General features: G+C 36.4%; 2 long non-coding RNA genes across 3 annotated transcripts in view; both read right to left on the minus strand.

The window, feature by feature from the left end:
- The window catches only part of LOC106483419 (uncharacterized), a 179,562-nt gene that overhangs the window by 16,874 nt on the left and 137,158 nt on the right, over positions 1-25,530 (minus strand). The window lies entirely within an intron of this gene.
- LOC106483418 (uncharacterized) lies at positions 340-25,283 on the minus strand. 2 transcript variants are annotated; one of them, XR_001292385.2, is made up of 6 exons: positions 25,096-25,283; positions 19,603-19,677; positions 17,075-17,135; positions 15,257-15,399; positions 13,179-13,344; positions 340-695 (listed from the first exon to the last, which is right to left on the minus strand). It is a non-coding gene; the product is annotated as an uncharacterized lncRNA (long non-coding RNA). The 2 variants fall into 2 exon arrangements; XR_001292386.1 differs by lacking the exon at positions 13,179-13,344.

Here is a 25,530-nt window from a genome sequence, read left to right on the forward strand (position 1 = left end):
CCTGTCAACATGAAAACAAGTTAAACAAACAATTTTACTCTTTTAATTCATATTGAAGACTGTGTCACCGTGATGTAACTGAACTCTTTAAAATCAAGTCAATCAATCACAGTAGCACTTTGTGGAAGAGCAAGAAGCAGAAAATAGAAACCTGACAGACTGATCTACCTTTGCCCTGACGTTAACTTGTCAGCATTCATAACCCCAGAAGGGTAAATCAGACAATGTATAAATTATTCCTAACAGCAGTGACAGCTGCTGTCTTTTTTCTCACAACACAGACCAAAGTCACTGACTTGGTTTCATTATTATTATTATTATTATATCACCTAATATCATCATCAAGAGACAGATAAAAACTGCTGTAAGTCCAGGAGAAAAACAACTGATACTTTTAATGTTTGGGGCCAGTTTCATTCCACCATCAGCAGAAAAACAATGATCCTGTTACTAGGAAAGACGGTTTTGAACCGGAGCACAATCCCTCTCTGCTGGAGTCCAGCACTACCCAGAACTGAGTTTAGAGCTGTACAGAAATGATATCCAATGCACTGAAATAACACTTCAAGACTTCTGGTCCATGGGGATCTTGACAGAATCTCAAATAGAATCATAAAGCAGTCCACCACTCGTGGCAGTGGTGATGCCGCCGACAGCTCTGCTTTGGAAGTGAATTCCTTCTGAGGCACTGCTCACTGGAAGAGAAATGGAACAAATTAAACTGCTTTGTTCCCCTTGCAGAACTCCGCAAACACTGAAAAACAAATGTAAAATTTTCCCTTATTTTGGTAAAACAAAATCCTTCAGTAACCTTTGATGAATTCTAATGTGTAGAAAAGTCAAGAGTAAATTGGAAAACACAGCAAACACAGCATGGTTTGCTGTAGCGTAAATAAAGCATGGGGCTCAGGGTCATATTTTCAGTCTAATTAGCTGAATGTGTTTAAGCCTGAAAACAGAGCAAGTCTATCAATTCCAAAGTAGGCTGAGGCCTTTCAGGTCCTCAGGAAGTTGTTCAGCACCTTCAGTGGTTATAACCAAAACCACTTGCTTCGTTTCCCTTATTGCAGACTGCACTGGTGTGTTTGAAAGCTTTAGGAGCTCCAGACCAAAATGTGGATCCATTGGTCACATATTGGTGAGCTGTTGCTGTCCAAGCACTCAGGTGAATCAAAGGTTCCCACTCTGGTCTGTAGTATATGTAAAGCTTTTTCTGAGACTCAGAAAAAGCCTTACAAATTACATTATTAAGTCTTTAGGGGTGAAAAGAGCTAAAGCAATTGACTGAGAGAGAGTGCCTAGGCATGTTAAAGAGCAATATTAGTAGGAAGCAAGACCAGAATTTTACAAAGTCTAAACAGTTTGTTGAGGAGGATGGTAAGAAGTGTGAAAAGAAAGAGACGCAAGTTTGGAAGGATAATTAGAGAAGATCAAGATGAAATACTAGCTGTCAAACTGCAGAGAGTATTTTAAACTACCATCAGCAGACGCTTCAAACATTACTCAGACCAGACAAAAGGAAACAGATGTGTGTGCGTGTACGTATGGAGAGAATGCTAGTCCATGGGAGTAAGAAAGGGAATTAGCAATAGGATATATAAAATACACTGATTTTTGATGTAGTTCCTTTGTTTCTCTCCTTACAGAAACAGAGGTGAAACTTTTACATGCAGCACGCAGATAAAAGGTTAGATAATTATCCAAACATATCTGAATTGCTAGTCTAGAAAATGCACTTGTCTCGTCTAGCATTTGTCAGCTTAGTCTTCAGCACAAGGGCAATGCATTCTCTTAGTAGATTTGACTGTTTTCACCTCTACTTCCAGTGTCTCCCAATTAAATTCCAGGCAGTGCCATGAAAATGGAGGTAAAATACAACAGCAGTACTTCAATAGCTAGAAATAATATGCTTTCCTTTCCCTACACACAGTGAATGGGAAAAAATGATAAATGTCTTTGCTCCCTACACATGTGTCAGATCGTTCCCATAGCATGGGACAAACATGAGGCAGTATGACCTGTTCCATAGTCGAGATGGGGCAAACCACGCAGATCTGAAGACATACACAGCAGCCAGCCTGGCTGTCTGGAACTGCTTGTATATCAGGTCCCCATCCCAATTCACCTCCTCACTATAATGCCATAGTCTCCTTTGTTCTTTCATGAGAAAAGAGGTTATGTGGAAGCGTATGCAGGGACAATTAGCACATACTAACACCAGCATTCTGAATGACCACAATATTCTGCACAGTAACAACTGTGCTTACTTTCAAACAATAAATGCTACAACTAATAATAAGCATTTGCCAAAACAAAAAACAAAAAAAAAGGAAACAAGTGCACACAGATTCTTGGCATGGGAATTCTTGCTATGGGATTGAATAAATGAAGAGATGCAAACATATGTGATTCATTTTTCAAGTTGAAACACTTATTTATGATGTCTGGTATAATTAGGATTGTGAAAAGTTAAAGATCTTTTATACAGTTTACACATTTTCTACTAATCAGAACCGCTTCTTTATTGGCCGTTTTATGTAAATGCTGAGCAACACTCCCTTCTTGTACCTTTTTTTTCCCTTCAGCAACTGCTGAAGTCTTCATTTACACTGCCAAATTATCCTTAGCAGCAGGTAGGAAGCAATCAGCAAGGTGTAGCTGGCAATAGGTCTATTTTCATTACAAGATGGAGAGAGCCAGGGGACATGACATTTGTCCAACATAGACAGGGAGGACTCTATTAAGAAAATTGACTCCAGAAAATTGTAGTCTTGCTGAGGAGATATGGAAAGAGGGAATGCAGAAAAGAGTTTGGGGGGTTTGTGGATTTTTTGACTTTTGCTTTTGCTCATTAGGATAATAAAAAAGACAGTATTAAAAAACAATTTAAAAGCCTTTTAAAAATCCTACAATGCCATAAAATGCATATAATTCTCCTGCTCTTGAGTACCCTAAGCATTTCAAAGTACATCTCTTTGATTTGCTTTCACAATGACTCATCAGTGAAACTGTCAGTAACAAACTTGGAGGAGGAGAATATACAAATTTCCCAAGCTAAAGGAGAATAACGGCTAATGGAATTATTGCGCACTGGATAAAATTTTCAAAAAAAAATGGTAGCATAAAGCAGGGGGACAATGGACTGACTCATACTACCTAACTTTAGATAACAAATTCTGATACACAAATTAGGGAACTGAATGTCCCAGGGTGACTCCTGAAGGTGATTCAGCTCCCCAACGTTCTTAAGCATCTTTTGAAGGTGACCATGTCTCCTCTTGAACTACAATGGCAGAAATTTTCCCCATTTTATCTTATTATTGATTGTTTCAGTTTTCCTTTGAGTAATCACTCTGGTGCCTGCCTTCAGGGAACAGGAATGTTGTACTCTTTAAAGTATTTACCAAATGTCTTACATGGAAAATATTTTCTCTAGACTGTAAATACAAAGAACTCTTTCAGTCAAATGAATGCCCAGCAGGCTGTATTTAGTTTCCTTTCTAAATAATATATTTGCTTGCTACTGGCCCTGGAACTAAACTTCCTACTTTACCATAAAGTTGGAATAAAAGTATCTTGTTTAGTTTCAGAGTAATGATGAATCTTTTCATCCTTAGTTAAGCAAAATTCTTGTTATAATAGTTAAATACAGACTTGAATATAGACTACAGTCTCTGAATATAAAGGAACTGAACTATAAAAACATCTTGAGAAAGTCTTTTATATATAAATATATCTCTTAATTGTAATCCTCTTAAAAGCATTAATATTTACATATTACCTGAATAAAATCCATAGAATATTAGTGAACAGATGCTTTTTTCAGAGACAGAGAAATGAAACACCAGGTTACTTGCTCAAGGAGTCTGTAGCAGAGCAGAATATTGAACCCCTGTCTTCTGAGTCCTAGGTTAGCACTTGAACTAGGTGAGGAGCACCTCACCACCTTTAGTGAATTATACTTTTAATTGGAAATAGAAAGAAAAATGTTACTCCTCATCTCTTCACACACCATCCACCTGTCTCAGAAACTGAGAGTTCTCTTAACTCCTACAAGCTTCTTAAAGAAATTGTCTCTTGTGGCATCTCTGCTAGCTAAGGAGTTCCAGGTCCTTCCTAGGTACCTGACAGTTAACACAGGTGTATGAGGCAAATGCACATTGAGTGGACAAGCAAAGTTGTAGAGAAACTTTTTCTAAGCATTTCCATTTCATTATAAAGTCTAACGAATGTAACAGTTCTCAGACAATTGCATAAAATATTAACATCAATACAGAAAAACTCAAATGTGATATTTGCCTCTGACAAAAAACTTAGAAAACATAGTATGGCTGCTGTGAACATGGCTGCATGTTCAATATAGAGTGTGACAGGGAGAAGAGTTGCAAAGCCAGGACGGGGGTGGGGAGAAATGTAAAAGAGTCGAATGGCTCTCGTTCTTCATAGAAGAATCTCCACATTGAGGCAACTACCCTGAAGTGTTGACATACTCCCAAAGTTTTGGTTCACTCCTGATTTTTAGAAAAAAGAACATTCTCAAATCAATTTTCTGTTTAATACAGGACAATGCATTTTGCAGATGGCACTTTGAGCTCTCCCAAATGCCATCTAAAGCCAGCTGCGTGTTGCAGAAATTCGTGCTGTGCAACGTTGGACAATGAGTAGTCTCAAAAATGAAACAGCCCTCAGACACTGGTTCCATGTGAATTCTGAACAACAAGGTGAAGTCAAGTTCTGGTTTCACATTTTTATTTACTGTCCCTAGTTTTCCTTTAATCATCCTTTATCACAATTAATCTTACTGCCTAAGGCTTCACCTAGGCTCCTTAGCAGCAAGGATTTCACCTCATTTTGCAGGTAAGGTGATTGGAACCTCAGACAAGAATGGACTATAATTACTAGCCCTTGATCCTCAGCCTGCTCACATCTGCAGACTATACTAACTGTTCATAGCTCCAAGGAGCTTCTTCAGCAGTAAAAGATTAAAGTATAAAGCTTCTTGCCACAGCTATACACCAAAAAATTCCTTTACATATTCCCATACATAAAGTTGATATTTCATAGGCCAAATTTACCAGATCTAGAGATCCAATCAAAAGACTTTGAAAATAAAGAAAATGAACATGATTATCTGGAAATTAAGGTTTTTTTTAATTGCCCCAGCCATAAACAAGGACTATATGTAAAGACTTTCTGCAGGTTCATTCACGGAGCTCTGCCCAAGAATCTCCATCCAAACCTCAAATACTCATTAATATAGGGCACCCATTATCTTCTGTGCTCTCTCTGTTGCATGAAAGTATGGAAAGATAGTAAGAACAATGTGTAAAATAGTAAAAAAAAGTTTTTGAGCTGAACACTGGCAATCTGAGCTTTCCAGTTAATGATTTTGCATAGCACTGTATTCACTTCAAAGGGCTATGCTTGAAGTTACCTAAGTAATTCAATGAAATGATCCAACGGCAGAAAATGTAACTAGAGATTAACCTGACAGCCTTCATTTCTATTTAATTCTCTAGAGAAAAGGATTCTATTCTGCACCGCATGTTAACTGATTCAGGTTAAAAACTTCTTTCTCTATGTTCTTGAGTAGGTGCAGCAAAATTAGCTCTTTGCTTTCCTATTTGTCATGATGTACATCTCCACTGCGCTGCAATATACCCTCTGTTGTACTCGTTTGAAGATCAGCCACACATGAAAGGCAGTGAAATTATATCAGCAAGTCTTTTCTGAAAGCAAGCAGGGTTGGAAGGAAACGCAAGCTGCACATGAATCCATCCTGCTACTCTCCCATTTTCGAAACTTTCTCAAGTTCTGGGAGACAGGAGAGAAATGCAATTAAAACAATTCACTAAGTGCTTTATTTGCCACCTGCCATTTGCTGAATACCTGCTGATAAAAGTGATTTTTTTACTTGCAGATGTGCCCTGATAGACTGGAATTATGAAAGTTAGTGAGTGCTCCAGGAGCCACATGAGGATAAATATAGATTCAATCAAATCAAATCAAATTTGGCAATAAAGAGGTAAAAAGTGAATTACTTCCAGCTTGTCCCAAGGATATTTTTGTTTTTGTTTAACAGAACCAGAGTTGTTTATGAACTCAGTTTTGTGGAAAATGTAGAAAACCTTGTAATGGTTGATTTTTCTGTTACATTATTTATTATACTAATTACATGCTGTAACAATTTTCAAAAGTTATTTTATCTAAAACTCATCATACATTTGGAGAAGTAAATAGACCATTACCTTCATTACACCTTTTAGCTGTCATTTTGGTGCTATTTATTAAGAAAAAGGTGGGTTATATATTCATGATGTATGTGTGAATGTCCTATTCCCTTCCCTACAACCAATAGACCTGCTGGCCAATTTCAGCAAATATGATAGAGAAGCAGAGATTTCATGGGAGGTGCAGGTGTGTCTACATTAGTTTCTTCCTTAATCACAAACACACTTCTGACGTGAATCTCGCAGTTGTCCCTGTTTACCATGCTGTGGCTCACATAATGGAGTTGACTCCTTCTGAACAAAACAAATTCAGAGATGGAGCTCTGAGAGAACTTTTAATTCATGGAGCTAGTAAAGAGATAATTTGAGGTAACCATCCTCTTTGCATCCCCACTCCATCATTTATAATGTGGTCATCAGGGTCTCAAGACAACTGTTTTTCCTTACATATTTACTCTTGTGGAGCTGCATTAACAGCAAAAGTTACTACCGGTTTGTGAAAAGGAGAACCTTGTATTGCCTATCATTGAAAATGCTAACAAGTGCATCCCTAATTATACACCAAATAAGTGACTGAGAGGGAAAAAGGGAACAGAAAACATTTTTCATTACTTCTCTTGCTTATGGATCTCCTTGTGAAGAATCAGAAGATACAATATTAAGGTGATATATATGGCCAGCTCAAACTACCTGGAATGCAAAATTTGAATACTGAGTCCAATTATAATTGCTATCACAAGCAACTGATTATTCCATTAAATTTTCCTTCTATGTAAATGAATCACCTTCTTACTGTTTGCCTTATAATGTAGTTATGGAGAACAACTGTATGTCCTCTCAAAGTGTTGGTTTTTCTAATGAGAGAGCTTTTTATAACTAATTCCTACACTGCTTACTAAAATTTTCCTCATTGTATTGATTTTTCTGTTACATTATTTATTATACAAACTCTATGCTGTTACAATTTTCAAAAGTTATTTTATCCAAAACTCATCACACCTTTGGAGAAGTTAATAGATCATTATCTTCATTACACCTTGTCATTTTTGGGCTACTTATTAAGAAAAAGGTGGTTTATATATTCATGATGATGAATTGATCGATTAAAAATGCTAGAAGCACTGCTGTGTTACGTGTAACATATATGTATATCATAAGACCAGATGATCAGATAAGGTAAAATTGAAATGCTCTGTTAATGCTGAAGTATGTGTAGAACTGACAGTGACTATTCATCTGGCCTGATATGTTAGAACATTGAAATGATTCAAATTCAGACATCAAATAAATAGAGCTAGTTACTTCAAGAACTTAATGTTATTATAGCTTCAAACCTTAGTTATAGAAAGGACAACTGAACTGCAGTAGTCAGTTTTCATTGTTTTTAAAACTGGCTTCCTGAAGAGCTGCAAAAGACCAAAAATATGGACATTATCTGTACTACAGTTATAGTGCTTGAAACAGAAAATTTGTGTCTCCACATATAAATGCAAAAGAGCTATTATTCTTGGTGTACACAAAATTCCAATGCTTTTTGAGGATATTAGACACAGGTATAGTGTGTAGAAAGCAACCGATGCCACACTGATGCAAATTTTAAGTTCACCTAAATACTTCCAATTTTTAAGAAGTATCAAATGCCTGCAAGTCAGGCTGAAAACAGTGACAACAGATGCTGGCACTGTTGATGAACAGGGATTATTTGGAAAAAAAAAAGCTAAATAAATTTTATAAACTAATTTATTTGATGTTAATATTCTTATGAACCACTTTAACTCACTCAGTTTATAATGTCAGCATTTATAATGCCAGTAAAACTACATCTTTATACTATAACACTGGGCATAGTTTTAGTTCAGTAAATCAAGAGAGGCAACATTTTCATTTTACCAATTCATGAAAAATTCATAGTAAAAACAAGGTCATTGTAAAGTCATTCTTTCAACAGACTGACCAGAGATAAACCTAAAGTGACCCTGTAAGGATTTTAACTAGCATGTGGTAAAGACATAGTCAGGGACTAAAATGCAGTAATTTCAAGTGGAACTGAAAAATATTAATTTCTCTAATTAGATATTTCAGATCTGTGACTGACTCAGTTTCCAGAAGTTCTTCCTTACTGGATGTTGAAAGAATAGGGCTAAAGACACAGGACCATAGCTAACCCATCCAGTAAGATGCTAAGTACTTTAATGTGGACCATGGTAAGATACCATACAAAAAGATGAATGTAAAATATTTTAATGCTACAACTTTCTTTTAAACTTAAAAAAAACCTACGTAAAAAGTTTTTTTCCCCTCTAATGAAATGAGCTCTTTACATATAAATTATATTGTAATAACAGAGCTCCCTGGTGGAAAAGAGTTCCTTCTCCTGCTGGCAAAAATTAAAATAATCACAGATGGCTAATGATCAAAAATACTGACTGACAGCTCTGAAGTACAAGGCACAGATAATATTCTCAGAGCTACAATTTATTTATACTCAGAACTGGCTTTAGGCACCCACAAAAATCTGTGTTCATGATGTCCTAATATAACAGAGATCTTTTAGCCACCACTGCAGTTTCTGCTGCTAGGTTTTTTCCATAAGGCTAAAATGATTTCCATAATAATTTCACCAATATGTTTGTGTTTCAGCGTACCAGTTACACAAAAGAATCCTTTATAATAGATGAGGTTACTCAAACTTTGAAAAATGTGTAGTATTTTTTACCTGCATTATATTTAAAACATATATTCTTGAGTTCTTACAAACACTGTATTATACTCCAGAGCTGATGCACTGCAGAAGTCAGTCAGTCAGTGTAAAGATAGGGACCTGAAACACTTTAGGTACCCGTATTTGAATGATGGTGTAAAAAAATGTCCTGCTTCTTCAGGAGTATTCACAAACTTATGAGGAGTTTGGTCTTCCTATGTTAGTTGAAATGTTTAGCTAATTCCAACAGGAGCTAGACCAACTTATAGGTAATTCTAGTTATCTCAGCTATTTATTTAGTATTTTATGGCTCCCCCCAAAAAAGTAGGACTTTGTAGGCCGAAGCATATCCCTTATTTCAAAGGATGGGCAGTGTGCATTCCCAGTGCAGCAGTGACTGAACAGGAGCAAGGTGGAGCCCTTGCTTGAATAATCTGTTAGTGACAGGAGATACCCACACTGCAAAGGGGCTGAGTGAGCTTGGCAACTCATCTAACTTAAGCCTTTGTGAAGGGGCTCAACTCAGCTCAGGTGCTTCAAATCACCCTTCAGAGAATCACTCAAAACTTCTTGAAGAGATCCTGGTTTCCTAATGGAGGCATCCAAACCTGGGTAGAGTGAAAGCCCCCATACAATATTGCCATCTCCTTAACTTTCAGAGTAGGCTTGGGATGGTTCTTACTTTTCCATATGCACCTAAGCATCATATGTTTTCTAAGAGAATTTCTGTCTTTTTAAAGTGTAATTTCCAGCTCCTGTAATGCAGATGGAAAGCTGGAGACATATTCTAGATCTATTCAAAAGGTTTTGCAGTAGGAATGCAAGTTCTAAATATCTCAAATGTATTACCATTGATTTTTAGCATCATTTCTTATGAAAACAACAGTATGTGGGGGTGGATATGTAAAAGCGGTTTTACTTCTTCTTCTTTCATTTAGCTTTCAGCTGCATATGAGAAGATGGCTCCAAAAGAGCAAAGTTTCTATGAACTTCCCAACTGATTTTTTGAAAATCAGCAACTAGGAAAAGAGAGAACGATCCTATAAAGGATTTATGTAGCAAAGCTACATAAAACTACACATCCAGAGAATCCATACTGGAAGCAAATTCCAAAATCACAGGAAACCTTATGGTCAGAACTTGCACTTGTTTAGGCTCTGCAGTTCATCTCCATAACCACTGCAAAACAGAATTCATTAATCACAGACTGCCCAGAAACTGCTTGCTAAATAAACCTTTTGATTTTAAACTAATCATGAGTTTTGAAGTCATGAGTCCAACTAATAGTTTTTGTCAGTTACTGGTATTGCTGGCATGGTGCATAGCCTCAGACTGTAATACTGGCTCACATCCTTTTAACTCAAATGTCTGATTGGACCTCTGCTATATGAGCTGGAAGCTCTGGATATAAGGAGAACCATTTATCAACACAGCTGCTGTTATGCCAGAACAATGTAAGTTTTACAATGGCAGGCATTGAGTTGGAGTGATAATTAATGTAGGAACTTTTCCCTATGCAAACAGTATTATTGTAGAAAAATTGAGCTTCATCTTAAACAGAAGTGATTTCAGCAAATATGTTATGTTCTTTTCTCTATACACAAGTGTAATTTATAAGCAATAGACAGCCCATGACTTACTAGCATTTCAATAGTCACAAAGCCTTCCTCTGCTAGCTAGCTCTGTAATGACTTCTTAGGGTGTAAGTGGTACACTATACAACACACAAGTCAGTTGTCAGGAAAAAAAAAAGAAAAAGTTTTTTTTTTTCAATAAAAGAGGTGTTAGGAGCTACAGGGCCTTCACAAAGCAACACTTTTAAAGAGCATGTATTCATGCTACCCTTTTTGAAATTCAGTTACAGCTAAGTGAAGTATTGCAAGTAAACTATTCCACTGAACTGAACAACAATAAACCAAAACGAGTAGAAGTATTAAAAGCATGCCTGAGGCAACAGAAACTTTGGTGTTAATTTCCATTTCTTTCAAGTGCATTTGATGAATGATGTGACAAAAGAATCCTAATTAAAGTTGAAATCCTGAATACTAAATAAATTAGAAGTGCCACTACATTCATCTTCTACAGTGATAATACTGCCACTTCTGCTTCTTCTCTGTGCCCCTTTGCTTACATCTGTGGCAGTAACTCAGTAAAGGGCACTGCCAGCACAGATGGGAGAGTGGGTACAGTTTCCCCAAATAGCAAGTTAATAGGAGAAGCTGCTCTGTTTCCCTTCATCTCCTTTAATTTACAAAAAGAAAGCCTATCAGGAGTATTCATAGTACTTATATATATTTATTTTTCCACTCATGTGACTTAAAGCTTGACAGGCAGCACTGCACTCTCTGCTCTTTAGTAGCACTAGACAAGTTGCTGTGTTTATGGCCATTAATTTTTTATTTATTTTATTACTGAGGAATCATTAAATACATATATACTTGGGATAATATATAATCCTAATATGCTGGAAGGCAACACTGAAAGGATGAAGTTCTATGGCTTGTGTCATGCAAGCTGGCAAGACAATCATAAATGACCTTAAAATCTATGAATCTTCCAAGGAGCAGCATATAGCTGCCCCTATTCAATAGGCAGACTGGGACATGAATTACGACTCCCAAGAGATATCTTTTCCCTGCTCCCCTTTTGTTCCAGGGAGCAACTCTGAAATACTTGAGGGGAAGTTTATATCGCCAGTGTGCCTAGGCAATAGGCTCATCTTCTTCCATTTTCTTACCGCTCTTTACAGAACCAGGGTCAGCAGGGAAGGAAGCCCTTCTATTCCCACCACAACTACACTCAAAATCTGCCATTGCAGACAAAAATGGTGCCTCAGGGTCTCTAACTCCTGTTTGTGCTGCATGAGGCCTGTGACAAGATAAATCCTAAGAACAGGCTGTAGTTAATCAAGACCACAGAGAGCTCCAGGTTGCCCAATATCCCAACTGTGACAATGCCTAATAGTGCATGCCTGTTAGAAAAAGTATGAAAACTTGGCAGGCATATAATGATGCTTCTTCAAATTATTTTTCCAGACCCCAGCAATTTATATAAATTCCTAATATAGAGTTCAGGCCTTTATATTTAATAGCCCTTGATGGATTGTACATACAGAGACCATACATGACTTCTCCAAAATGACAGAATATTCCACTTGTAACAGCAGCATAAGACAGGCACACAGAGTAACTATCTTCTTTAACCTTAGCACAGTTCTTGTAATACCACTGTTCTTGATTCTTTTTAAACAATCTGGTTATGTTGAATTTTCTAAATGACAAGAGCCAGAACCTTTCTCTCCTTTACCCTTTTCATATGAAGTTTTTTAACAACTCTTCACATTTGTTCTATGAAATTCTTTTTTTCTGAGGAAATGACAGAGAGAATTATCTTAATGAAAGAGATAGATTGCTTGCTTATATCTGTCTGATATATTTTAAGACCTGATTTGACTCCTAATCTAGCTAGTGAAATTATAACAGGCTACCTTTTTAAAACTACTGCAAGTAAAAATGCAGCTTATGTATATCCAGTACACAGTTCTTGTGGGCACATGCATTTTATAGCCCTAATTTCCTCCTGTGAAGTTTGGATTGATATTTTAAAAAGGATATTTCTTGATTGTGACAGTAATGGTAATTATTTCACTGATAATGGTAGTTTGTTGGACTCATTGTCCTATATAGGTAGGTATATATACAGACGTAGGAAATTGCCTAAGTAGAAGAGACATGCTGAGACACATGTTCTTTTGATATTACAAACAATTTTTTCAAGTGCTCATCTTAAGCACGTAAAATTGAATATTTGCAACAATCATCTCTTGCATTTTAACTTTGTTTCAGCTACTAATAGTGAGGTATTTTATTTCAGTTTCACTCAGTAAAAAAAAAATTTCACCACATCTGTAAAACTGCACAAGGAGAGAACCAACTACCTTATTATTTCTCCCTCAAACACCCCTGTGAAACAGGCATGCGACCTGCTTTTTCTTTTATGCTTCAGGATTTCTCACAGTTTGTCAGTGAAGTATCAGGCTCTCTTTTTTGCCATTTTTTCGAACGACCTCATATTTATGCCATGTGGAGCTGGTTACTGAAGGACAAGGTGAGCAAGAGACGATTGAAAATGACTCATCCAAACTTAAGAACTTGGTAAATTAGGTATATGTTTTATAACAAAAATGTGAGCAGAAACAAGAAGGACTTCTCAAAACAAACACAAGAGAGGAAGTAGATTTAACTTACCTTTTTTTTCATGTGGTGCTTCAAGTTACGCTACAGAGTTAATGTAACAAAGGCCCCTGCAAGCTTTTCTTTCGCAGGGATACACTAGGTTGCATTTAGTCTTCATCATCACTTAAACTTCATTATCACTGAACTTAATCCTTTCTCCCACTGTCTCCTGTGATCCCTGAAGATTAAGTGCCCAAAGGTTACTGACTTATATACGTGCGTATGAACTGTATATTTCTGGGTTCTTATAGATTATCTAAGCACTTTTGCACATTGCACCTTTTGGCAGAGCAAGTGCCCTTTCTTAACCCAGTGTTCTGCTACTCTTCTTTGGGGTATGTGCATATCAACCAGCATGATAAAGTGTAAAGTGTACCAGCCTGTCAGTAGTGACCCAGCTGGTAGCACTCAGAACCCTGGGCGAGAAAGTCGGAGAAAGATTTTCCAAGTTCTCATGCTATTTTCTGGGGCCAGTGAAAAACACGGCATAAGGCTTAGTCTTTAGAAGAAATCCAGATTTGACTGTGATTTTCAAAGAAAATTACTTTCTTATAGATCTAGAGAAGAAAAGGGCATTCTGGTTTGTATTCTCAAAATTGTTAAATGGTCTGCAATGAGCTGTAAAACTCCTACTGGGACAATAAAATAGCTTTTTTTTAAAATTCTATCCATAATCTTTGATCTGAGATTTATGTATGGCCTAAATATATATTTATATATATTTTCTTAGATTGTTCTCTTAAAAACTTTTGGTAATCTTGAGCAAAAAAACTTAGGAAGACTTTTTTCCAAGCTGGTAGTTTGCCAAGGATTCTGCTAGAATTATGTTTCTGGGTTTTTTGTTTGTTTGTTTGTTTGTTTTTACCAAATTCTGGGTTTTCTTGACCTCAAATTCTATCATTCTCACCTTTTAAAACATGCCTAAAAATTCACTGATGGAAAATACATTTTGACCTGGGAAAACTAGAGCAACGTCTCTTTTCTATATGTGATTTTTGAGAAGGCCATCTCTATTGAGTAACTGGGGCTTTTCTTGGTTTGTTTTATGTTTTATTTATTTATTTATTTTTTAACTAGTCCTTAAGTGGTTGCATAGAGAATATGAAATTGAATGAGCCCTTTAAATGGTTGTGAAGCCTGCAGAAATCATCATTAACTTCAGGGTTTCAGAAATGGCCAGAAACCTACACTGGAAGCGGGGAAAGGTACATTCTTAATATCAGGTTAACTAAAATGGAAATAAAATCATGTCGAGCCAATAGTTTTGATTAATGTTCTACAGTGTGAAAACTATAAAATGCCCTGCCTTCAATAGTTTTACTGAAAAACAGTTGACTCTAGCTACTGAATTCACATTTAGATCATTCTAGGAAAGACCAGATTATATGCAACTAGTGATCTTGGGAGTTGGTAAAGTTTAGAAAACAGGCTTAACTGAATTCCATGGTTTGCTAAATTCATTGTATGCATCAGGAAGGTAACAATAGTTTGCTTAAGACTGTTTTTTTTTTAGGATGGCTTAGCCTCAGAGGAGCGTCTTTTTGTTGCCAGACAATATCTCCTGGAGTTATAGTGTAGTATACTGACCATAACACAAATCTGTAATGTACTGGAGAGATTAAACTGCTTTTGTTGTGTAATATTCCCCTATCCCTCTACAAATTTACATCTTTTAACACAGCAAAGGGAAATTTGTATCTTTTATCAATTAGTTCAACAAAGCAATCCATTTAAATAACGTGTCTGCAACTGTAGTCTTTGGAGATAATCAGTAGCTTATTAACCTTAATCATAACAACACATTATCACTATTTGGTTTCATGTTGACTAATTTGCAGAACAATGGTGAAGAGCACACTCAACACATAAGACACTGTTCCTACTTCTTGGCACTGCATAAATACAGTGACCCTCACTTGAAATGTCAGAGACTTAAGAAAAAGCTGTATCATATGATGAAGGAAGAGAGTCAGGGAAAAGAAAATCATGTAATCAGAGAGTTAGTTAAAAAGTAAACACTTGTTAAACCTCTGGACAAAGTGAGATCATCATCAAACAGATACCCAGAGCACAGAATAAAGGTCAGTTACCTTTTATCATGTTTGTGTAGCTTCAGTTAAACTAACAAGCAGCAGCATGTGCTTAAGGTCATAGTTAAACACTTTTGCCTTGATAAATGAGCTGTGTATTCAGTGCTTCCCTTTCAAAAGAATGGCCATATTGGAACTCTGATCTACAAGACAGATATCAGAAAAGGAAGGAATTTACCTGGGGACAGAAATGAAGTTTCATCTTCACTCATCCATTTCAGATGGCAGGAGGAAATAATAATAAGTCAGATAATATGTCAAAACAACCAAAATGCAGGTTACAGTGGATAAACCTCAAATATTGAACAGTTCACTTTAATTTGGGGGAGTAAAAGTACAGAATATATTGAATCCTTTTTAGCTCCATGGAAAAGAAATTGGAAAAATATCAATTTTGGAAAAGATAAAAATGAATTTAAAAATTCCTGGACACACAAGCAGCTTGCAGCTGGCCAGCTTAAGATTCTGAAGGTGAGGCAAGACAGTTGGCAGAAAAACATGTTTTCACTGAAACTTCAGATTAAATCATCACTTCCTCCACAGAACAGTTTTATTCTGTACAAAAGGTATTTTTCCAGAATATTGTCTTAAAATTCATTCAGCTCTGCTGCTGAGAAAATGCTATCTTTTCAATACCTGTCCTTCTTGAAAACTGTGAGGAAATGTTCAAATTTCAAAACCTGTGAGATTTTTGACATGGAAATGGCAACCATCTCCTTCTGATATTCTAATCTAAAACAAAATAGTAATAAATTTCTAAAATTGATTTTTTCCAGATTGGTCAAAATCACCAAAAATGCTTTGCCTGGAATTATTTCAACATTAAAGACACGTTTTCTCATAGCTGCACACTTGTGGAAATCCTAATTCAGGATCTTGATGAACTTGTTCTAATGCGCTAGAACCTTACCCAATTACAACTGTCATATTCACATGACTCCCTTGAACAAGCCTACAACTCCGTCAGAAATAAGACTATAAGCCTTATGGGAGCTTCAGATGGCATGGACTCCATCCTGAAAAGACTGAAGGTGGAGGGATAAACTGCAACTTCTCAAATAATGTACCATGATAAAGAATAGTTTTATTGAACTGATTCAAAGAGAGAAGTTTTAGGGGAGTTAAAATAATTCATTTCTTTTATAGACTGACATGTGGGGCTATTATATTTTCAGTGGGAAAAAGTGAATTCCAGATAAACTGCAGTATACATCAGGATAATATTCTAACAGAATTTTTTTGAGCAGTTTTAGGTTCTGCATTGCAAAAATAATTTTGCTAAAACTGTTTACAAAGTATAAAGAGGTGATGACACCTCAAAATTTATAATTAAAGACAGTTCTCCTTCAATAAACTGAAGAAGTCCTAACTACCCCAGCTTCTGCCTTTTCACTGAATTAGAATTAAGCTATGCCAGTACACTTCATCAAGTGCATACTGCAGTTTAACAGTTATTGAGTCACAGAATAGAAACAGTTTTCCTGCATGTTTTGCACTTCATAGAAAAATATGCAAACTTCAGTTGACCAGACTGTTTACACAGAATAAGATTCTGCTACGGGGAAAGCTTTTTAATGATGCTTGATTGCAGCTCTTTCTGGGATGGAGAGAATGGTAACAATATGTTTGTGCTTTGATAAAACAGTTCAAAACTGCTATAAAAGGTCATTTAGACCTTGCTTTTATTACATCAGATGGTAAGGTTGAAAACAAAATAGAAAACCTTTGGGCACCAACCTCTTCTTCAGGTGTCAAACAGAAATGACAAGGCATACTATAAGGATATCACTAAAATATTTTTAAAAATAGAAGAAATACCTGTTCTTCCTTCATAATACAGTTTTTGTTCTTGTTCTTCTTTGTTCTTCTCAATATTGAACTAGAATAATGAAACATACACAGGAAAATTTCTTAATATATCAAATTAGTTCTAAACTATGCATTTTGTGTTCCAGTATTAGAAGAGCTGAAAGCATTTTAGGGAATATTTGACCAAGAATATACTTGAGACAGAGCATAATGATTTGGTAATGCAAGTTTTAAAGGACGAAGAAGCAAAATAGAATAAAAGAGGTGAGTAGCATACACTATAATTATAAATAGAGACTGGGAATGATGTAGAATAAGAACAAACCTCAGGATGCTGGGTAACTAACTGTATATCTAAAATGAAGTATCAGCCAACTATTCTTTATCAAAAACAAAGCAGCAAGGTTTGAGAGAGAGAAAATTACTTCAGTGAGATCATATTATTTCACTTATATGGATTCACAGCTCTCTGAGTGAAATTATTGGCATTTTCCTATATAACTGGTACAGTTAAGGGCTCTACAAAGCAAAACTTCTTCACATTATACTGCTAGCACCAAGGATTTCTGACTCGGAGAGTAACTGTGCTTTTCTTCTGCATTTCATCAGCCAATGAGTCCTCAGTCACAACTGTAATATTGCAGTAAACTGTCTAATAAAGACCTGCAGTGATTAAGGATCTAAATCTACTAGGGACTAGACTGAAGAATCTGATAATTTATACAGGCCACTGAATAGCCATAAAGTAGGATGTCTCACATGCACTATACATGCAAAGACAACGATCCCACAACAAATTCTAGTTTATCTTAGATAAATAATCTTGCACGTTCAGGGATCTGGAAGCAAAAGTCTACAGTCATTTTTTTTTTTTATCTTCTAATGGCTTAGTGATACTGCTTACAAATATGCAGAGGTTCACACTATCTAAAACTATATCTTTTTCATTTCACAGCAGTGATGAAATTTGCAACTCATTTTATAAGGCTGTAGAATTTGAATTTTACTGAAATTAAGTATGCTGTGAGCAGATTCCATTGTTAATGTACATATGTTGGTCTGATCTGAAATAATGCAGAAAATGTATCTGATTATGCATTGCTTAGGAAAATATTGCCCATAAACTTAAACGACTATTTGAGACTTCATCTAAATGGCAAGCAGTAAGCATAAAAAGTGGAATAAGCTTTCTGGATGTTATTTGGTATCTAACAGTGACAAACTATGAAAACATTTAAGCATGAAAATAAAAGCTGATCTCATCTCTTATCCTATTGCCTTCCTCTTAGTCCTTACCATGCATTTTGCTTATGTAGTTGAATAATATCAGTTTATGATAAGATTGCAACATATCTTCACTTAATAAAGAAATTATGTTTTTATTCAGTGTTTATGTTGATATCTTAAGTATCATGCACACTGCTATGTAGTGACAAGACCGAATGCACTTTGGCAGAGTTTCAATATAAAAATTAGAAGGTGTTGATTTTATTACCACTCTGGCAATACATTTGAAAGCATGTTAATGAGTATTAATGTCTTATGCTTAGCCAAAAGAATTCCTGAAGTGAGAGTGGTATTTTATCTGCTTTAAAGCATTAGTAATAAGGAGTTGAATACAGCTGTGTATTTCCAAAAAGTATTTTATATTCTGTAAGCAAATTTATTATGTGAACTTTCATTTAATGCTAATTGGATACAACTGAAAAATCTACCTACTGTACACACAGATCTTAGGTTGTGTTTTGGTAAAATACTAAAGCTCATGACAAAAATAAGCACATTCCAACTTTATCAAGCATCTTCAGAGGAAGACAGAAAGAATTATACAGTTCAGCTGAAGAATTTATCTGTTGTCAAGACAAAACATTTCTTGAGTTTTTATTTGGATTATTTTAAGAAATCCAAACTAGTCTGAACAATTAATTGGATAGAAATCGGTATGGAACTTTTTATGTTTCTTTCAACAGGATGTTTCACATTTTTTCCTTAACAATTTTTTCAGTCCCTTAAGAGACTGAATTCAACAAGGAATTAGATGAGAAATGGAAGCTTCTGTTTCAGAAAACAGAATGGCAGCTAGACAACAGAAAACAGATGCCAATTATTTGCCAGTGTCTGCTGTAGAACAAAACATTTTATGACATTTACTTTGCCTTAGCAGAGCTGCCATTGATGTCAGAGAAGCACCAGTCAGCAGGTTCTGAAAGGAGGCTCTATATGGCCTAGAAATAGCAAACCGTTTCTTACCCCTTTGTAAAGATGAAAAGATGAAAAATACATACTACTTTGTATAGAGTAGCAACAAAGTCAGCTATATTGGCACAAGCTGGAGTAATGCTGCCTTACATTGTAAAAGCAGAGCTGCTTAACAGACTAAGCGAAAACAGAATTTGCACTGTTTTAGGTCTTAGAAGTCACAAAATAAGATTTCTTTTGTCACACATTGAACAGAGAAGAATGTAAGACAAGCAATACAGAATAAAACTAACCCTTTGCCACTATATTAGCTATTTTTATCTGGCATGAGTACATACCTGTAAGGTGGGCTAGTTTCCAACTTGTGCCATCCTAGGAATATATTTGGTACCACTCTACTTACCTGCAACAGACTAAGATAACACAATATTTAATGATAGTAAATGTTAAATTAGGCCAGCAGCAAATAAATCTCTGAAGTTAGGCTGACATTCAAAACTTTTAAGGTTGATTACAGGTTAATTTTTTAACAACATTTTTATCTAGCAAACACTCTAATTAGATGGCTACACTCATAAAACATGTGGATTATCACTTGTGGTATACCTTATTTTTGGTATACCTTATTTTGTCAGCATGAAAGCAACAGGCAAAAGCACTCTCTGGAGACAGAAATTATACTGTTATTAGGAATGTATGGCTGTATCATCCTGCCAGCCAGTCTTTTCTAGCATTGACTAGGTCTCAAATTAAGGGCAAAAGATAGCAACACAAGCTTGAAGATCAATGCACCTCAAGGCTGGCAATGCAAGGTGGTAATGCAGTTTAATGGTAATTTTTTGCACAGGACTCTATATTCAGGGGACTACTACATGCAAACACATGAGAATTAATAAGAAAAAAAATTGCCATTTTTGTTTAAATACAGCTTTTAAAAGAATTATAGATCATATTGGTATGAATTCTGGACACTTCTGCTGCCTATGGAAAAGCTGTAATATCTCATGTGCTCCCTTAGCTGAAGAGCTCATTGTAATTAAGAAATCAGTGGAGGTTCAGACACTGTTTAGCAATGGACAAGCATTTACATGTGACTTACCAAACACTGTATGTTACAACAACCCTACTAGGCCTGATTCATAAAAGATGTCTTTTTTTGAACCTTCTAACCACACTGTCTGTTCTTTAGTTCAGCTTTCAGTCTTGGAGTCTTTTTTATGGTGGGTCTATGACCACTCTATCAGCAACCACCATTTATGTGTGCAGCTTCAGTTCATTTTCTTCTTTCTACTCTTCCTCTAAAATATTAATGGTTAGGATATCCCAACTATACAGTGTCTCAATCACCACTCTATTAGAGTACCTGAGGTTAAAGATAAACCATCAAGTCTCTAAACCATCAAGTCTCTTTCAAAACACTATTAGCAGAAAAAATCTAGCTCTCAGCACAGACACATTAACAGTTATTGTTTTTAGGACTTAGGTTTCAGACATTATGAAATGAAATCACAACACAGAGAACAAACCAGCAGTGACCAAAGCAGCACCAGAATCACACTACTGCAGCACAGTGCCCAAACTCTGTTAGTTGCTATTTCACAGGGTCAATTTTTTGTATATTTTTAGGTCTTTTTTTTATTTACATGGAGACTGCAATTTGAAATATATATTTTCTAGAGTTTTTTCTCCTTGTATTTGTTTGCTTTTCTATGAAAATAATAATCTTTGTAGGCATTCTATTAATATTTTCCAGAAAGAGAAGTGACAAACTCAATAATATTGACATTTCTGGCAGAAAAGTTTCAGCGAAGCATGTTGAGCCATGGCCTTACAGAGAACAGAACTTTTTGTGAAAAAAAAAATCTGTTTGCTCCTTAACTAGTCAAGAATCCAGATTACAAAGAATCACTCTTCCAATTACTATATTTCTTGCAGACTTAAAGGAGAGGTTAAGGTAGTGAAAGGGAATAAAGACTGAACTCGTCCTCCCTGGATGATGAACCAGCATGTTGAGGAAGAGGGGCTGAGGGGCTGAGGAAGATTTAATGATGTCATGGGGGATATACTGTAGTGCTGTGGCCCAATAGCACAGTCTTTATGCTTGTGAATAGTTCCACTGATTTCAGGTGAATAGTCCTGCAGGATTAAGCCACTGATGATTAATAAATGTTTGAAAACAAGGCCAAAGCCCCAGTCTTATTTTTAGTCTCAAAGACAGGGTAGTTTCTGTCTAACCTAATAGATCAGAACCTTGACTTGCTCATTAGTTGAGAACCTCTGCACTCCTTATTAGGCCAGTTCTCTCAGATGAACTGTCTGATGGAAACAGCTACAATTGTACACAGCACAAATTCCATGTCATTAATGGAACAGTTGTTTAATGATTTTGGATGCATCCAGTTTACCTGGCTTCTTAAAAGGCCTCTTCTCAAATATAATAGTGGCTGTGGCACCAAGGATCACTTGCAGAAAAGGTTGGCACTTCCCAAGCCATCAAACCATCAGCTTTATGTGCTCACATAGTGAATTTATCAAGGAGTTTGTATTGATTTCTTATAACAGTGTTTAGGATTGCTTTTACTAATACTGATGAGCCAGTAATTCAGCCTTCACTGAGATCAGTAGGAGCTTTAACTAAGGCCCACAAAGAATTTAGGATTTGGATCATTAACTATAATAGGCAGCTTTCACACCAGAAAGGTTATATTTGCTTTAAAAGTTTTATTTCTTCAAGTGCCAGTAAAAGTTCATTAGCCAAGGGTGTTTTAAATCATGGATGTCAACAAGTAACATTTTTGTCTATGAAAATATGAACAGGTACAAAATTGAGCTTTATAACAGTGAAAACCCTGTGTTAGACTGAAGTCACATAAGCTACAGTTGACACTGGACTTTAGCACAATTTAATTATCTGATTTTATCCCAGCTACCTCTTTTCTTTGACAAAAAAAGGGCCAAAAAGTTTGGCAGAACAGAGCCTGTCAAGTTATAGAGCACACACCCATAAGGCAAATGGAAGAGGAAAGAAATATGCCTGTATTGGGATGGGAGAAATTTATTTTGAAAAACTTATGCATAAAAATATAGATAGGTAGAATAAGGGATTTTCCAAGCCAAATAAGGCCAACAGCATTTGTAAACTCTAAACCTCACCCGAACAGCAATGCAGAGTTGTCATGGCTTATTTCTGTTACAGTTAATAATCTCTGATTTTCTTCAGGCTTTTGTGTGAAGGAACTTTGCTGTCCACAGGGGGTAGTGCCATGTTAAAAAAAAAAAAACAGTAAATTTAGCCCCAAAGGACAAATTTTGCTCTCTAATGGAGACTATTTGCTCTCTCTTATTTTGTTGTGTTTTAATTAAAGCTCATTCAGAATAATAATAAATGGGTGCTTTCTATGCAAGGAAAATTATGCTATCAAATGAGGAAATGCTCCTCTTTTTAGAAGGACTCCATTCAGGTACAGATAGAAGTTTTGAAGTCAACTCCTCAAGGTTGCATACTGATGGAGTGCAATGCATGCCCATCCCTCAGCTGCTTCATGCTTCAAAGACCAACTGCTTAACTCAAGTAGCCAATGAAGTTTTAGCCAAGCCACTTTGCTCTCAGGTGATTGAGGTGTCCCAGATATGTTCTTATCTGCCAACCCTGCCATAAGGTATCCAGAGATGACAAATCCTTCAGTCACCACAGCTAGGGTCAGTAATTTTCCCCTACAACAACTCACCGGTTGTTTCAGGAGAGCACCTTACCTAAATTCTAATATGGGAGACTCCAGAGAAGCTGAGTGCCATTCTAGACAATCTGGGGGTTTTGATGCTTCTCCACAAGGCTGTCAAATGTGACATAAGGTCTAACAGGAGCAAGTGCTAAAATGGCAGTACAGACCTACGTTTAAGCATCTTAAATCTGTACCCTTGAATTAGGTCAGGCAATAGAGTGGGTGGGAATCTTGTGTGCTCGGTGATAAAAATGTGCTCATGCACCAAGTTATATCAGTGACACTTTTTCCCAGATCTCACAGCAAAAGAATAATTTTGGTATTAGATCAGCTGTTACTTTTGCCTGTAACGTATCTTTCAGCTTAGCCAGCTTAGCTTGAGTATATGATCTCACTATGCAGGACTTAATGGTCTACTTTCTAGTTTTTCTACAGCTGAGAAACAACAAAACATAGAAAAACATGATGTTCCTTTTCTCCTTTCAAAAATGCTTAATCTGGATATTAGATTTGTATCTTTGACTTTCTAGTGATGTTACTATGCAAAGAATTCTTCTAAACAGCTGTGGGTCATAAGTTAAATAGTTGATGTGGGACAGTATGCTATATCAGCAACCTTTTACTTAAAGCTTCTTTACATTGCCATTGGTGAAGAAACAGCTATATTGAGAATATCTGAGTAAACTCATTAGGAGTCAGTACCATGGGATGGCTCAAGACCCACTGCCACTCCTGGCAGGTCTCCATAGCTACCAGCTTTTGCTGCATCACTAGTTCATCAGAAGAGGGGATCCCTTCCCCCAAACATAAATGAAATCATGACTCTGCATGAGGCAGCTACTCTAAAATGGATTCCCGACCTCAGTGGGAGTGAGGAGGTCATGAGCGAGTGACAAGATCTTGCACAGTGACAAAATCCTGCACAGTGAGAATAATTAGATCCCACATCCAAGCTCCTCTGAAATCCCAATAAAATAGAAACTGTGAGACCATATCTCTGAATTCTCAGTGTGGCAAAACATTGCCCTTGAAAAAGGCAACTTTCTTTGGTTAACCCAGTTCTGAGGTTGCCAAGGTCTGAGCATTCCTCGACACTTCTCTATGAGAAGCAGCACTTCAGCTGAGCTGACAATGAAGCAGGAGCTGGCAGCCCCTATCTGCTTTTTCTCAAAGGTAAGACACTGCCTCAAAGAAGCTTCCACCAAGTTCTGAAAGCAGACACTTGCCTCTTCACAGAGCCTAGCCTCTAGTTCCCCTGGTATTTTGAACTCACTGATACCCAGAGTTGCTTCTTCCCCTCAAGTCAAGAATTTGCCTATGTAAAAGGCAGCAGTTCCCAGCCCTCCTCAGTCTAGTCCAAAGTCAGCACTGAAGTCACAGGACAACCTGTATTAGGCCGATGATCCCCTTCTGCATGAACTCAGTAGGAGTGGGAGCTCTTTCCTGCTTGGAAACAAGATTCTGCTGATTGGCAGAAACTTGTCTCTTACAGAGCAAAGGGCTGCTTTAAAACCATGCCCTAACTTAGTCATTACTGTTGTTTTTTTCCTTTGCTTGTAAAGATATATGAGACTGGTTTCTTGTACCAATAATAATTACATTTCTGAGGAAAACCTTCCTAATCACAACAATGTATCTTTGAATATGGAAAATACATAGATGGTCAACTAGTACTGTCCCTTTTTATCATGATGATGACAATCCTCTATCCAAAGAAGAATATTCTTGGACCATTTTTCATAGCAATCTTCTCTATCCTCACTGAAATTTGTCATTAGCGGATCTAGGATTCTCTTCGTTTCTTCTTTTCCCATATCTCTAAAATGAACCTTGCTCCACCAAGTTTCTTGGGCTACTGTTTGCAGCAGCAATGTTTCCAATTTCAAGACTCTAATAAAATTAAAGGAAAAAAAAGTTTCTATTTCATATTTATCTTCCAAAATTAAATTTTCTCTTTCCTTTTTTAAACAAGAAAAGACATTATTTCCAGGATGCATTTGCCCTAAATTATACTTTGACAGACAGAATATAAGTGATTATAACCATGGGCCAAACATACCTCTTCATTTCCAGCCTTGTAAATTAGGGCAGAGAAGCAATACCTCATACCTTGTTCATGGCACTTGCTCTCCAGTTGAAATATGCAACCTTTTCCAAAATGCCTATTAATGATGGTTCAGCATCATCAATCTGGCATCTTCTGTGAGCCATAAGCTCCCTCTGAAGGAGGAAGGGAAAAGCCTTAATTGATAGGAATCGGGAAGAACAATTGCATTTGTAACTTTCCCTTTTGGACTATTTGTGTTTGCCCATCTGGAGGGCAGGTATCCACTACTTGTTCCTTCATTCATTTCAGTATAGCACTGAATAGATTTTTCTTTTAATTATAGCACTGGTATTAAGAAAAAAGTTGAGAGATCACTTTTGGCATATCCCCTCTATGCCAGTGTTTTATTTATAATTCTCTTCTATAGGCCACTATTTTATTTATGGTATTAAATATGTAAAGAGACTCTAATGCAGAAAAAAGGGCTATTACAGAAA

This window comes from Apteryx mantelli, chromosome 2 (genome assembly GCF_036417845.1).
Source record: "Apteryx mantelli isolate bAptMan1 chromosome 2, bAptMan1.hap1, whole genome shotgun sequence".
NCBI lineage: Eukaryota > Metazoa > Chordata > Aves > Apterygiformes > Apterygidae > Apteryx > Apteryx mantelli.